This window comes from Calliphora vicina, chromosome 4, assembly GCF_958450345.1.
Source record: "Calliphora vicina chromosome 4, idCalVici1.1, whole genome shotgun sequence".
NCBI classification, from domain to species: Eukaryota; Metazoa; Arthropoda; class Insecta; order Diptera; family Calliphoridae; genus Calliphora; species Calliphora vicina.
This window is the reverse complement of record NC_088783.1, coordinates 52,866,882-52,881,034: the sequence shown is the minus strand read 5'-3', so window position 1 is coordinate 52,881,034 and position 14,153 is coordinate 52,866,882. Positions and strand designations below refer to the sequence as shown.

At 30.8% G+C, this 14,153-nt stretch overlaps 1 protein-coding gene across 1 annotated transcript in view; it reads left to right on the top strand.

The window, feature by feature from the left end:
- The window catches only part of LOC135958086 (dual specificity protein kinase splA-like), a 134,769-nt gene that overhangs the window by 17,717 nt on the left and 102,899 nt on the right, over positions 1–14,153 (top strand). The window contains exon 2 of the mRNA XM_065508951.1: positions 12,291–12,321. The gene's annotated coding sequence lies outside the window, so the exon portion shown is untranslated. The remainder of the gene's footprint in view (positions 1–12,290; positions 12,322–14,153) is intronic.

Here is a 14,153-nt window from a genome sequence, read left to right as displayed (position 1 = left end):
AGAATGTTCTATTTCTAGAGCTTTTAGCAGCCTTAATGTTAGCAGCTGTAACATTTAGGCCCGTTTTCTCAATGTATTGACAAACTGCCTGTTACTAAATGTCGACATAAATTTATTAGGCCGATAAACTGTCCGTTAACAATTTTGTTTTTCTCAATATACCGACAAAAAAGATTATTTTCAGTTGGCAATACTTCTCAAAATAGATGTGAAAGTTTGGAACCCTGCCTTCAATTGACAACATGTTTACATAAATCAGCTGTTTAACGTGGCCATCGACAGCCGGAATCTTTTGAAATATTCATTATCCTCCATGTCTGCCAGGTAGTTAGGCCTGGCATGATAAAATTTTTCAGCATTCACTTGGAACTCATGTTCTTCGTGTTCATCCTCCATAAAATTAATGTTAATTCCTCTATTAAACTTTTGTTTTTATAAAATCTATTTAATTTCGTTTACAAAAACACAAACACATACAAACTATGAACAGCAGTCAGCTGATTGAATTTATGAGGTCGGGTTAGCTTTGCGACAGAATAGAAGCAAATGAGACATTGAGAAAACCAAATTTCTTTAATCTGCAGTTTTTCGTTGGGAAAAAAGATAATCACCTAATGAGAAAACGGCCCTTAATGTTATTATACCTATAAACAATGTTAATAACAGCGTGTTATCAACATTGTTGATAAGTAGTAGTCGTTACAGTCGTTACTTTTAAATTCAAATTGATAGTACAATTTCGAAACAGGTCTCTATACAATAGGTCTTATTTCGGTGTCTGTAGTCATTTCCTGTAAATTGTTTGGATGAGGAGAAAATAAGCCGGCACAGCATCATCTGAGCTACTACGCAGCTCTACAGATATGCAGATTTTCTTACACAAACATCAAATATTTTTAGCAGAAACTCATATATTTGTATAAATTTTATTTATTTATGAATATTATACGAGTATAAAAGAAATGGTAAATTAAACTTGGACAAATATTGCAAACTGCTAATATTTATGCAAATTACTTAATTATTAAAACGTTTATATTTTAATTGTATTGATAAACAAATAAATTCAAATATTTTTAATTCAAACTTATATTTAATCGTATTTGCATAAAATTGTAAACAAATAGTTTATTTGCATGCAACCTACTCATCTTTGAAAAGTCAACTCTAAAAAAAAACTATAAAGCCTGAAGATGTTAAAACCATATTTGTACAAAAGTTGTTTCAAATCGTTCACTCTTTTCTCTGCCACTACTTCTCTAACAATCTTTGAAATAAACAATTTGTTTTGTTATCTATTGAATCTTTTCTTAAGAAACTATACAATAATAAACGGATTGTTCAATTTGCAATTATTATAAAGTAAAGTTTGTATGTATTATGGTTTTTTAAGGTACGTTCGTTTGTTCAAATGTAGCAAATTAAATGTCAATTTCCGGCATCAATCTTTGTCAAATCACTTGATGACAATAAAGAAATAACAAATAATAAAAAGAACTGAGCCAACGAATATTAGACACATTTACAAGTTGACAATTTTGGTAAAACTGACATGTAAAACGGGCTAGAAATAAAAAAAAACGCGTGAGTGTTTTAAGTGACGGTTACAATTACAATGTTTGATGGCGGTGGCAATAGTTTGCTGCTAATGGGGGAGTTTGTGGAGACATTTAACCAGACCTACAGATACATATTCGTATTTATAGTGAGTGAATGGTTTCGATTTTTGTTGATTTGTTTTTGCTTTACAACTAGACTCAAAGTTTAAATAGCAAAATTTGACTCCCACGTTTAATGTCATAAAACTTGTAATAGTTTCGTTGTTGCTGTTTGGACTTTAAACAAAATGAAGGGGCTGTTTTTTTCGTCTCTTATTATTGTTGTTATTTTGTCTTATTAATAAGAATTTTTATACATTTATTTATTCATTCATTCATTTATTTTATTCTTTCAACCATTATGTTTTGTTTTTGTATTGTGTTGATCTAATTTGGAAGCTATTTAGGTTGCTGTAAATGACATCATACATTTATCATTTGATCGACTTGGAATTTGTATGACAATAACAGTTTGTTTTTATTTTATTTATGAATCTTGCTTGTTGTCAGAGTTTATGGAAATTCCCTTAAGAGGTTTTTGCCGTTATGGTAAATGGCGGATATTTCAATGAGTTTTGTTGTTTATTTGTTATATTCCTGGAAAAATATTTGTTAATTCTTTATTATTAAGCATTTGTTTAGGTCAAAGGTTAGTTGAAGTTATTTTTTTCTGGTAATGAGAAGAATTATTTCATTGCAAAATTATCTTTAATCTAGACCAGTGGCCCAAACATATACCATCAAAGCTTTGGTTGTGTTGGTAAAACAGCGGAGAATAAAAATCAACTCAACATATGAATGTCGTACTCTGAGATGAAAACAAAGCAACAAACACATTATAAGAAAAGCTTATAGTGTATGGGTATCAAAGTAACGTCAGCAGAATTTTCTTGCCCTATTACGCGTGCTAGGGAATTGTGATCTTGGGCGACACTGATCTAGACACATCAGTAGTCCGGAGAGATTAATGTTTTGGACAGTTTCGAAATTTTACCTCTGCAGTCTGATCTCCGGACATCGGTGTGTTTTCTTCATAATGCTGAAGAATCTGCTTAAGCTCCATGCCCAGCAGGACATCATCTGGATCTCATAGGTATTCTCTCCTTGAAAAATAGTAAGGTCTTTTTAAAACGGCCAACTCAAAACAATACTGAATAGGTTGCGTCTCCATGTAATAGGCAAGTCTTAAAAACCAAGAGTCTTTAAAAGGTTCAGCTTCCTGTTGTATATAAATCCACAAAAAAATGGTTGGATGTCTACTTTCGGTTTTGAGGATTGGAGGAATTGCAGATTAATGCTAAGTGCATTCTCTTTCGGTGTTGAAGAAAGGTAAAACAATGATGATCCTAAAATTAAAATGTCCATATTCCTGTTATATATAAATCCTCAAAAAAATGGTTGGATGTCGACTTTCGGTTTTCAGGATTGGAGGCATTGCAGACTAATGCTAAGTGCATTCTCTTTTGGTGTTAAAAAAGGTAAATCAATGCTGATCCTAACTTTTGGGGTTTTGATTAAAATCTCTCCATTAGTTAAAAAATATTGTTGATGCCTAGTGGTTTTTTTTTATATTCAAAAAGTAATCCGATTAAATTTAAATTCGTTACTGACGAGGCTTTTTGAGTTTGGAAAGAAAAGAAATCTGTAATAAATTCAAAAAGTATTTGCATTTATTGCAACTCAATATCGATCCCACTGTCCGGTAAATTCCGTTATTTGGAATAATACAATCCCAAATTTTATTGATTATTCAAAACTGATTCACGAATATTACAGGCAGAGGTTTAAGCCCTAAACAATCCGAATTGATGGACCTAGTTCGGAAAATCAACTGTTGATATTCATGTAGACATTCTCTCAATTCTTGTATGATGACGTCTCTCATACATTCAATCTCTGGCTTTAAACGGACGATATCATGTCAGACTTTTATGGGTACCGGGACATTCGAGGAAACGAAATTGCTAGCAAGTGTGAGAGGAATAGATTGGCTTTGGATAAAATCAGATTCAGAGATTAATGTCCATATTTCTCTTGTAGCATTATTAAATGCGATAGAGAAGCTTGAGTAGAGGACACACAAATGTGAAAAAAATTACCACTTGCAGGATATCTAATCTGGTCTGCGCCTCGCTTATAAGTAGTAGGACTAGGAATCTTGTGAGACTTGTTAGGAAATTGATTGCACTTCTAATAGGTATCTAATAGGTCGGTGTCTATTTCCATTTCCTGTAATGACTACTGTATAAGTTGTTTGGGTGAGGATGAAGACAAGTCGGTACAACATCTTCCAAGCGTCTTCTCGGCTCTACAGAACTACATATTTGAATATCTTGGTATGCTCAGTTTTCAGGATCTGAGTGGTTACATAGAAGCCAGTAGGCAAAGAACTCACAGAGAGACGTTACGGATACGTTAAGGAAACTTAAGGCCTCCGAGTGAACTCGCTTTTTGGCGGGCGAACCATTTGTTGATTAATGGACAAAAATATAGACCAGTGGTCGGCACTCAAAGCTACTAGAGGCCGAAAATGTTCGTTTACAGTATATCTGTAAACAACACGAATCTCAAGGAAATTTATACAAATTATTAAATAAAGAAACAAAAATATCAATCAAAAGCTGATCAGATTACAGCAGAGAATGAGATTGCAGTCTTTTTCTCTGCTGTAATCCATGTTCTCTTTACGCCGAGTTTTACTTGAAGGATATTTAAGATTTATAGTTAATATTTCTCGAATCGATAGTTGCATTTGTAATGTAATTTAGGTTAGGTTAGGTTACGTGGGTTGCTCGCAATTATGAAAATTATACTTAAAAAGAGAATGGTTCCCTCCCTAATTCTGATGACTACCGTGAGAACCAACCGTAACTTTTAATAAATTTGATTAGCTATATTAGTGACACATCTCTGAGACACTCCAGATCCTGCAAAAGAGATCGACCATGATGTAGTAGTCTATGCTCTTGTAAGGCCGGTCAGTCATATATAAGGTGTTGTATTGATTCTTCCTCCTCTTCATCTAAACAACTTCTACAATAACGTGGGTAACCCATACGTTCCGACATGTGTCCAATCATACAGTGCCCAGTAATTATACCCTCAAGAATCCTAATCGAATTACTACCAAGGGACAACAGAGTCCTGGTCCTATCCTTTTTCAGAATTGGCCAGAACAATCTGGATACAAGTGATGATATTTGGCATGAGCTCCGTCTCTCTCAACAACAATTCGTCTATCAAATTCGATACTAAGGGAGTGTGAATATCCCTTTGCGCAAGAGTTACGTCTAGGGACGACCCGATGGTTGAGCATTCATCAGATACTTCATTTCCCCGGATGCCTTCTTCCTATACAATTGGGAAGACATTTCGACCTAATTACGTTGGAGTTAGGAGCCTTTGATTGATACAAAGCTGTCCAAGCCGATATGTATAGTCCAATTTTCGAGATACAGTTCCCGGATTCTTCTCGCGACTGTATGCTTGGAAAATCGTGCAGGTATCGGGCAACCGAAAACATATCAAAAGGTCCAGTTCACCGGAGTAAATTCCCGAGCCCATGCCCGTTCAATTTAGATTGAGTCAGAATTCGTTGTCCAATCATCCCTTGTCGGTATACTGATCCTAAATCATCCATAAAAAATCGATGTGGGTCCGTTTGTTCCCCCATGATTGGCCTGCCTATCTTTTGTGACCAATACGGTCATTCTTTAGTCGGGCATCTTTTAATCAGTAGTTGCTATTGTTGTTGAGAGTTCTTTCCTGTGGCAAAAACTTTCGATTGATTCTGTTGTCGCTGTATTGACAATTTTTGTCCGAGTAGGACTCTGCTCGTTCCTGAGTGTAGATCCATTTTTCGTGAGAACGTTAATTAATAGTAAAGTAATTTGCTGGAAGTTATATCACATTTGTAGCTGAGAATATATTCAATATCTATCAAAGAACCACAAAGCCACTTGTATCTACTTTTAAAGCGAGAAAAATATGATATTCAAAGAGTTCTGCTTGGACCTGTCAAAGTTGACCCCAATTTTTAATTTAATCTCATTTCAATGTAAATTTATTCTTATTTGGATAGTTAAGAACAAAATATTCCAAAAAAACCATACAAATATTAACAAAAAAACATACATTTTAACCTGGATCACCCACTTAAATAATGAAATGTTAAAATTATTAATAAACTACAATATGATAATTCTAAAAGGTCATTGGAATTTAAATAAAGGCGGTTATAAACAACCCACAAACTTACAAAATTCTAGACATACTAACGAGACTAATAAAAAATAATGTTTAATTATAGCTTAACTAACGAACAAATTTCGAAATAATAAAATAATAATTATAATTTGCTAAAAATTCATTCATCATTTATAACAATTTCATCAACAACTATTCATCATAATTAAATCAACTATTAATTTTATGGTAATTTATATGGAATGACAAAAATTAGACAAACAGAAAGGCAGGTCATAAAAAAATGTTTTGTAGGCAGTTTGTAGGAATATAAAATAAAAAATAAAATCAACAAAAATTCCAAAAAAATAATATTTATGGTGCACATGTGTAAAAGACAAGTTTAAGATAAATTAAACAACAAAAAAATGTTTTATTTATATAAACAACTAAAAAAAGAGGCTTGATTGATATTTTTCTTTTTGAAAAAAAAACAAACCAGTTTATTAGTTTAAGAAAACATCCACAAAGTACATAAATTAAATAAAATTTGCATAAAATTGGCAACACAAAAGAGGGTATAAATATTCATTAGAGCACAAACATTAATAAATTTATTTGAATTCATATACCTCATGTCATGCATTTTAAATCAGCTTTGTAATTAAATGTTTTAAATTGTTTAAAAGTTTAAATTGATAAGAAAGCTTTGAGAATTAGTAAAAATTAGATACGTTCTAAATAAAATAAATTACAGGTATTTGGGTTTATGTGTTTTTTTTTTTTGTTTTGAGATTAATGTTAATATTTCGGCAAGGTCATTTCACTTTTTTATTTTAAGAGGAGCATTCATTTTTATATCTTCTCAAATGAGTTTACATTTGAAGAATTTAATGACTTTAAAAAGAAAAAGTTACATTAACATATTTAGAATGAAGAGTTAAGTTTAGTTAGAAGCAATTTTAACTTAAATTTTTAATTTTCTTTTAAAATGTTGAGGCTTTTCCTTAAACCTTTCACAAATCATCTTAAAGAGAAATATGTTATTAAATTCTTGAGTCAATTAAATGTTAAAATGATTGAAATCAGTAACTATTTAACCATTTCTTAATTAAAATTAAGAAATATCCAGCAAAAAACCAAGTAAAGCTGGGTTTCCGCATACACCGTAATCGGCGCCGATAACGAAAACTGGTGTTCTTTACCGTATTGTTTCTGAATTGTTTTCGTTTCAGTTGGGTACGTTGCGCCATAAAACAGAAACTTTTAATTTTTTTTTAATTTTGGATGTCTCACATTAAATAGAATTTCATTATTTTTGACAAAATCTATTATTTTTTCCTCTTCCAATAAAGAAAATTTTTTTATTAATTTTAATTATTATTTTATAAAATAATAATAAAAATAATTTCGTTCCTACAGCACTGAATACAACCTACTTGAAGTTGTTTTCGTTCCGGCCCCAAATGACAGTTTTTTCGTTACTGATCGGTGCCATTTCGTTCCTAATTTTCGTTGCCGATTTCTGAAACGAACATTTTTTCGGTACAAATGTGTGGAATTTCGTTTTGGTGCTGAAACGTAGCTTAATGAGTTTAAACGGAATAGACTTAAAAATGCGGGATTTACAATAGATTGTGTATCTTTTGTTTTTAATAACTTATATGTCATTTTGAGGGCTACATATCTGTCATTTACTCTCGCATAGTTATTGGACATTATAGAGAAAATAATGAAGTTTTGTTTTGCTTTGAAAATATCGAATTTTGTACCAACATATCGTCATATACCGGAAGTTTTGCTTTACTTCCTTAATTGTTTCAATTGAAACAAGTAGAGAGCTTCACCAAATTATACTTAAAAATATTTTTTAAAAAGTTTCTTTAAATTTTTTTTCCAAATTGTTTTTTTTTTAATTTTTTTTTAAATTTTTTTTTTTAATTTTTAAAATTTTTTTTGGGAAAAAGAATTAAAAAAAAATAATTTTTTATGGAAATTTTTTTTACGTGTTAAAAAATATTTTTCCCGATTTTGATTCGTTGTAGGTCCAATTTACTATAGTGTTATATATGTATATCGTTGGAATGGACTTTGAAATATCTATCATATCCATATTGTGTATATTAATAAATAAGTAATCCAGTTATAGATAAAAACAAGTAAGAAAGTATGGTCGGTCAAGCCCGACCATATAATACCCTACACTAAGTAAAAGAGCAAAATTATTTTTCTTTTAAAATTTCAATAATTTATATTTTTGAGTGATTTTCGGAAGTGGGCCTTATATGGGGGCTATGACCAATTATGGACCGATCACCATGAAATTAGGTCGTGTGATTTGTGTCTATATGAAAATTTACTATGTTGAATTTTGTGAGTATACCAACATTTTTAAGCGATTTATGCATGTTAAAGTGATTTTCGGAAGCGGGTCTATATGAGAGCTATGACTAATTATGGACCGATCGTAAAAAATTTGGTGACATGAATTTTGTATATATAAAACTTATTTGGAGCACAATTTGTGGAGATACATTTATAAATTAAACATTTAGGACCTATAAAGTCCAATTTCGGAAGGATATTTGTATGGGGGCTAGGTGAAATATTGGTCCGATTTCAGCCAGTTTCAATAGGCTTGGTCCTTGGGCCGAAAAAATAATATGTACTAAATTTGATCGAAATATCTTCAAAATTGCGACCTGTACTCTGCGCACAAGGTTTACATGGACAGCCAGCCAGCCAGCCAGCCAGCCAACCAGACGGACGGACGGACATAGTTTAATCGACTCAGAAAGTGATTCTAAGTCGATCGGTATACTTTAAGGTGGGTGTTAGACTAATATTTGTGGGTGTTATAAACATCTGCACAAACGCATTATACCACTATGGTGGTGTAGGGTATAAATAGGGCAAAAATCGAGGTTGTCCCGGTTTTTCCTTATATCTCAAGGGCCGATTTTGACGATTTTAAATAGCAACCGAACCGGAAGAATTCCCGATATATTGATGTATGAATCATGTATGTAAGTTATTTGGGGGATACGGAAAGTTGATTTCAACATATATACAGGACATGGCTATATCGACTTCGCTTTCTATAACGATCCAGAATATATATATACTTTTTGGGGTCGCAAATAAAAATGTAGAAATTACAAACTTATATATACCCTTGCGACTCTTTCATACCACTCATGGCGAAGGGTATAAAAAGTGTCGCTGAAGCACACCGATTGCTCACCAAAGCTTATGGTGAATGCTTCAATGTGCGAGAGATGATTTGTTCGGTTCACGGAAAACCAAAAAAAATTTGAAAACCAATAATTGGAGGCATTACTCCATGAAGGTTGTTGTCAAACTTAACAAGAGCTTGCAAAATCATTGGGAGCTGCAATTTCAAAACGTTAGCGAGTAGCAGGATTCCTCCAAAAGCAGGGAAGCCCAGAGAACTTGAAATACAATTTTGCATGTCCCAAATGACGCTTGAACGCTATAAAAGAAAATAATTTGTTCACCGAATCATTACTAGCGATGGAAAATGCATCCATTACGATAACCCGAAGCTTAAGATATCGTATGTGAAGCCTGACCAACCATCCGAATCGACAATAAAGTCAAATATCCAAAGTCAAATATCTGACCAGACCACCACACAGGGAACCTGTATCGAATGCAACTGATTCGTTTGTAGCCATCATGACAACACTCGGACACATGTAGCAATACCTGTTTAAAACTATTTATAATGAAGTGGTTGGGAAGTTTTACCTCACCCGCTTTATAGTCCAGACCGTGCCCCGTCCGACTACTATTTGTTTCGACCGATATTGGCTTGATTGGTTCTTGGCCTCAAAATATTACCAGTTCTTTTGGTTTGGAATCCATATGTTGCCAGAAAGATGGGAAAATGTCATAGATAACAATGGCCAATACTTTGAATAAATTTATATTGTACAAATGTTTAAAAGTAAAAGCTAATAATTAGCAAAAATTCCGCATTTTTACGTCATATACCCAATAAAATTGTTTTTATTATTGCCGACTCTAAACGGTCAGCTGTCAAACTGATATTTATACCCTACACCACAATAGTGGGGAGGGTATAATGCGTTTGTGCAGATGTTTGTAACGCCCAAAAATATTAGTCTAACACCCACCTTAAAGTATACCGATCGATCGATTAGAATCACTTTCTGAGTCGATTAAACGATGTCCGTCCGTCCGTCTGGTCGGCTGGCTGTCCATGTAAACCTTGTGCGCAGAGTACAGGTCGCAATTTTGAAGATATTTCGATGAAATTTGGTACATATTATTTTTTGAAACTGGCTGAAATCGGTCCATTATTTCAGCTAGCCCCCATACAAATGTCCTCCCGAAATTGGACTTTATCGGTCATAAATGTTTAATTTATATATATATCTCCACAAATTCTGCTCCAAATAAGTTTTATATACACAAAATTCATGTCACCAAATTTTGTTACGATCAGTCCATAATTAGTCATAGCTCCCATATAGATCCGCTTCCGAAAATCGCTTTAAAGTGCATAAATCGCTTAAAAATGTTGGTATACACACAAAATTCAACATACTTAACTTTAATATAGACATAAATCACACGACCTAATTTCATGGTGATCCGTCCATAATTGCTCATAGCCCCCATATAAGGCCCACTTCCGAAAATCACTCAAAAATATAAATTATTGAAATTTTAAAAGAAAAATGTTTTTGCGCTTTTACTTAGTGTAGGGTATTATATGGTCGGGCTTGACCGACCATACTTCCTTACTTGTTTTTAATAATAACTGTTAAAATTAAACTGGTTCCGGTATTTTCTAATCTAGTAACGGCTATAATTTTTTTTTAAATTGAGCTCATGAAATTCTTAAAATTATAATTTCAAATATTTTGGCTTGTTCTCTAGGTTTTTATTGTCTTATTTGTACCACCCAACTTCCTAAAATTTGTTTGTATCAAATATTTTTTTTAAATATTCTTTTGATTTGTAAATTTGCAAAACAATCAGCATTAGAATATTTTAATATTTTATGGAAATTTTAATTTAAATTTACAAATTTTCATAACTCATCAATATTTAATATCAAAATACAGTTTCTCTTCTCTTTATTATATTTTTGTTCGCAAAATTTTTATTACAAAAATTTCTTTAACTCTAAAATTTCAGTTTAATGATTAAACCATAGAGAAATATACATAGAGCGGAAACTCTTATGTCAAAGACCTAACTCAATTGTCTGAAACATAAGTGATGAGAATGTATTAGTAAAAAAAAGTTCTTGTTCCATTTGCTTTTGAACACAAATTTTTTTTTATAGAAGTTTAATATGTTATTGTTGTGATATTATGTACTTTTATCAATTTAAATTTAAATTAAATTTACAGCGGACATTATTCCATTTATCAGTTACATTACCATTAATGAAACTTCTATAAACAATGTTAACAAGGACAACATGGCACTCAACGTGTTACCAAAGCCGCAAACCATTAAACAGTTTGGAAAGCACTGCATGCTCATTCTAGACATAAAATAGTCTAGAAAGTTTCTGCTGAATCATTCTGGAAATTATCTGAAGATGTTGCTGGTATATAAATAGTGACAGCGATTCTCAGAACCATTCAGTTTATCGTAAATAGCGATCTGTTCAAACTGTATTGCCAATGTGGTTTTTAAAGTGTATTAACTTAACAACAAAGCTATAAAACTGTATTTGATGAATTTATTTGCAATAAAAAGAATCTAGAGTATTTCAAAAGAAATAAACCAATGGTTTTAAGAGGTAAAAACCTATCAATATTGTTTGGCTGGTAGGTAGTGAGCTAGTTTATCAGCCTGGGGCTTGCGAGTTCGATTACCACCAGAGACTCTGATTTGTTTCACTATAACGGGCCGATATTGAGCTAGAATACAATTTGTATTATAACATAAAGTAAATAAATACAAATTATTTTTGCTCCTACAAAAGTTAAGTAATAACAAATATAAATTTAATGAAATAGAGCTTAAACTTATTTAGTTAAATATTTGATTAATATAAATGTGTCTTAAGAGCTTTATTCAAAATGTTTATGAATTTGCCTAAACGTTTGCGGTTTAGGTCTTTTGTTAAAAAAAAAATCTAAATCATTTGTCAAAAACGAATTGAATATATTAATAAATGAATACTAAAATATTCAAATTATACAGATTAAGTTAACATTTCAATAGGGGTGCATTAAAATCTTTAGAAAATATGTTTGGTGGATATTTTAAAACTGTGTGTATCAATCATAAACGTAAAATTTATGTGATTTTAGCTCTTTGTTAAATAAGTTTTGCATTTTCAGTAATAAACCAATTTCTTAACACACTTTAGAAATTGTTTTACAATTCTTTTGTTTAATTCTCTCTAATAAGTGTTTTTTTTTTATATTTAAATTATTTAGCAATTTTTTTTATTGTAATAAAAGAACTAATTGAATATTTTAATTTTACTTTCAGAGCTCAAACACAAAAGCTTAAATCCAAAACGGTAAGTCTCACACCCTCCCTGCAAAAATTGCTAAACGTTTTTTATTATAAAATTTCTTGAAAATTTCAATATAAATAAAAATTATTCTAAAAAAAACAGTAACTGCAAATTAAAAATTCCATAAACGTTTAAAAGATATGGCGATAAAATCTTTAATAAAACATAAATTATAAAAATATTTCAAAAATTTAAAAACACAAACAAAAGAATCAGCAACAACAAAAAATTTTAATTCAATACACAGATTTCATTTTGGCCATATACAATAACAAATAAGCACTTTACCAACAAAATGATCAATAAATCGTTTAAATTATATTAAAAACCATTTAGTTAATAAAAAGTTGAATATAATTTTTTTTATTACCCTGTATATAAGCGGCTTGTTTGGTATGATTTAAAAAAAATATAATAATAATAAAAAACTACAATTTTAAATGCAATTAAACGTTATTTATTGTGATTTTATACAAATTGTATGCGAAAAACTACTTGCTCTCAGCTACACACTTGTAGCTAAATACTTATTTTATACATTGTTCAAAGAGTTTTGTCTAAAGTTTATAGAAAATTCAATTCAGTTTGGAGTAGAAATATATCAAAAACAAAAAAATAAATACAATCAAAAGCTAACTGAAAAAAATAACACAAAATTAACAATTACCAACTCGTTTCAAGTGACTTTTAATGAACACCTTTTAATGAGGCATGACTACAATTCATAAACAACTAAATATATGTACTAGAGTATGTTTGTTAGATGCGAGGGTTGTATTATGGTGTCTCTAGTAAAGGCCAGAGCAAGAAAATACGGTTATATAGAAGATTTTCTATAAAATATACTGTTATACACTAGATTTTCTTTAAAAAATACTGTTATACACTAGATTTTCTTTAAAAAATACTGTTATACACTATATTTTCTTTAAAAAATACTGTTATACACAAGATTTTCTATAGAAAATACTGTTATACACAAGATTATCTATAGAAAATACTGTATTAACAAGATTTTCTTAATAAAATACTGTTATACACAACATTTTCTAAAGAAAATACTGTTATACTGAAGATTTTCTATAGAAAATACTGCTATACTGAAGATTTTCCATAGAAAATACTGTTATACTGAAGATTTTCCAGAGAAAAGACTGTTATACTGAAGATTTTCCAGAGAAAAGACTGTTATACTGAAGATTTTCCAGAGAAAATACTGTTATACTGAAGATTTTCCAAAGAAAATACTGTTATACTGAAGATTTTCCAAAGAAAATACTGTTATACTGAAGATTTTCCAGAGAAAATACTGTTATACTGAAGATTTTCCAGAGAAAATACTGTTATACTGAAGATTTTCCAGAGAAAATACTGTTATACTGAAGATTTTCCAGAGAAAATACTGTTATACTGAAGATTTTCCAGAGAAAATACTGTTATACTGAAGATTTTCCAGAGAAAATACTGTTATACTGAAGATTTTCCAGAGAAAATACTGTTATACTGAAGATTTTCCAGAGAAAATACTGTTATACTGAAGATTTTCCAGAGATAATACTGTTATACTGAAGATTTCCCAGAGATAATACTGTTATACTGAAGATTTTCCAGAGATAATACTGTTATACACAAAATTTTCCAGAGATAATACTGTTATACACAAAATTTTCCAGAGATAATACTGTTATACACAAAATTTTCCAGAGATAATACTGTTATACACAAAATTTTCCAGAGATAATACTGTTATACACAAAATTTTCTATAGAAAATACTGTTATACACAAAATTTTCTATAGAAAATACTGTTATACACAAAATTTTCTATAGAAAAT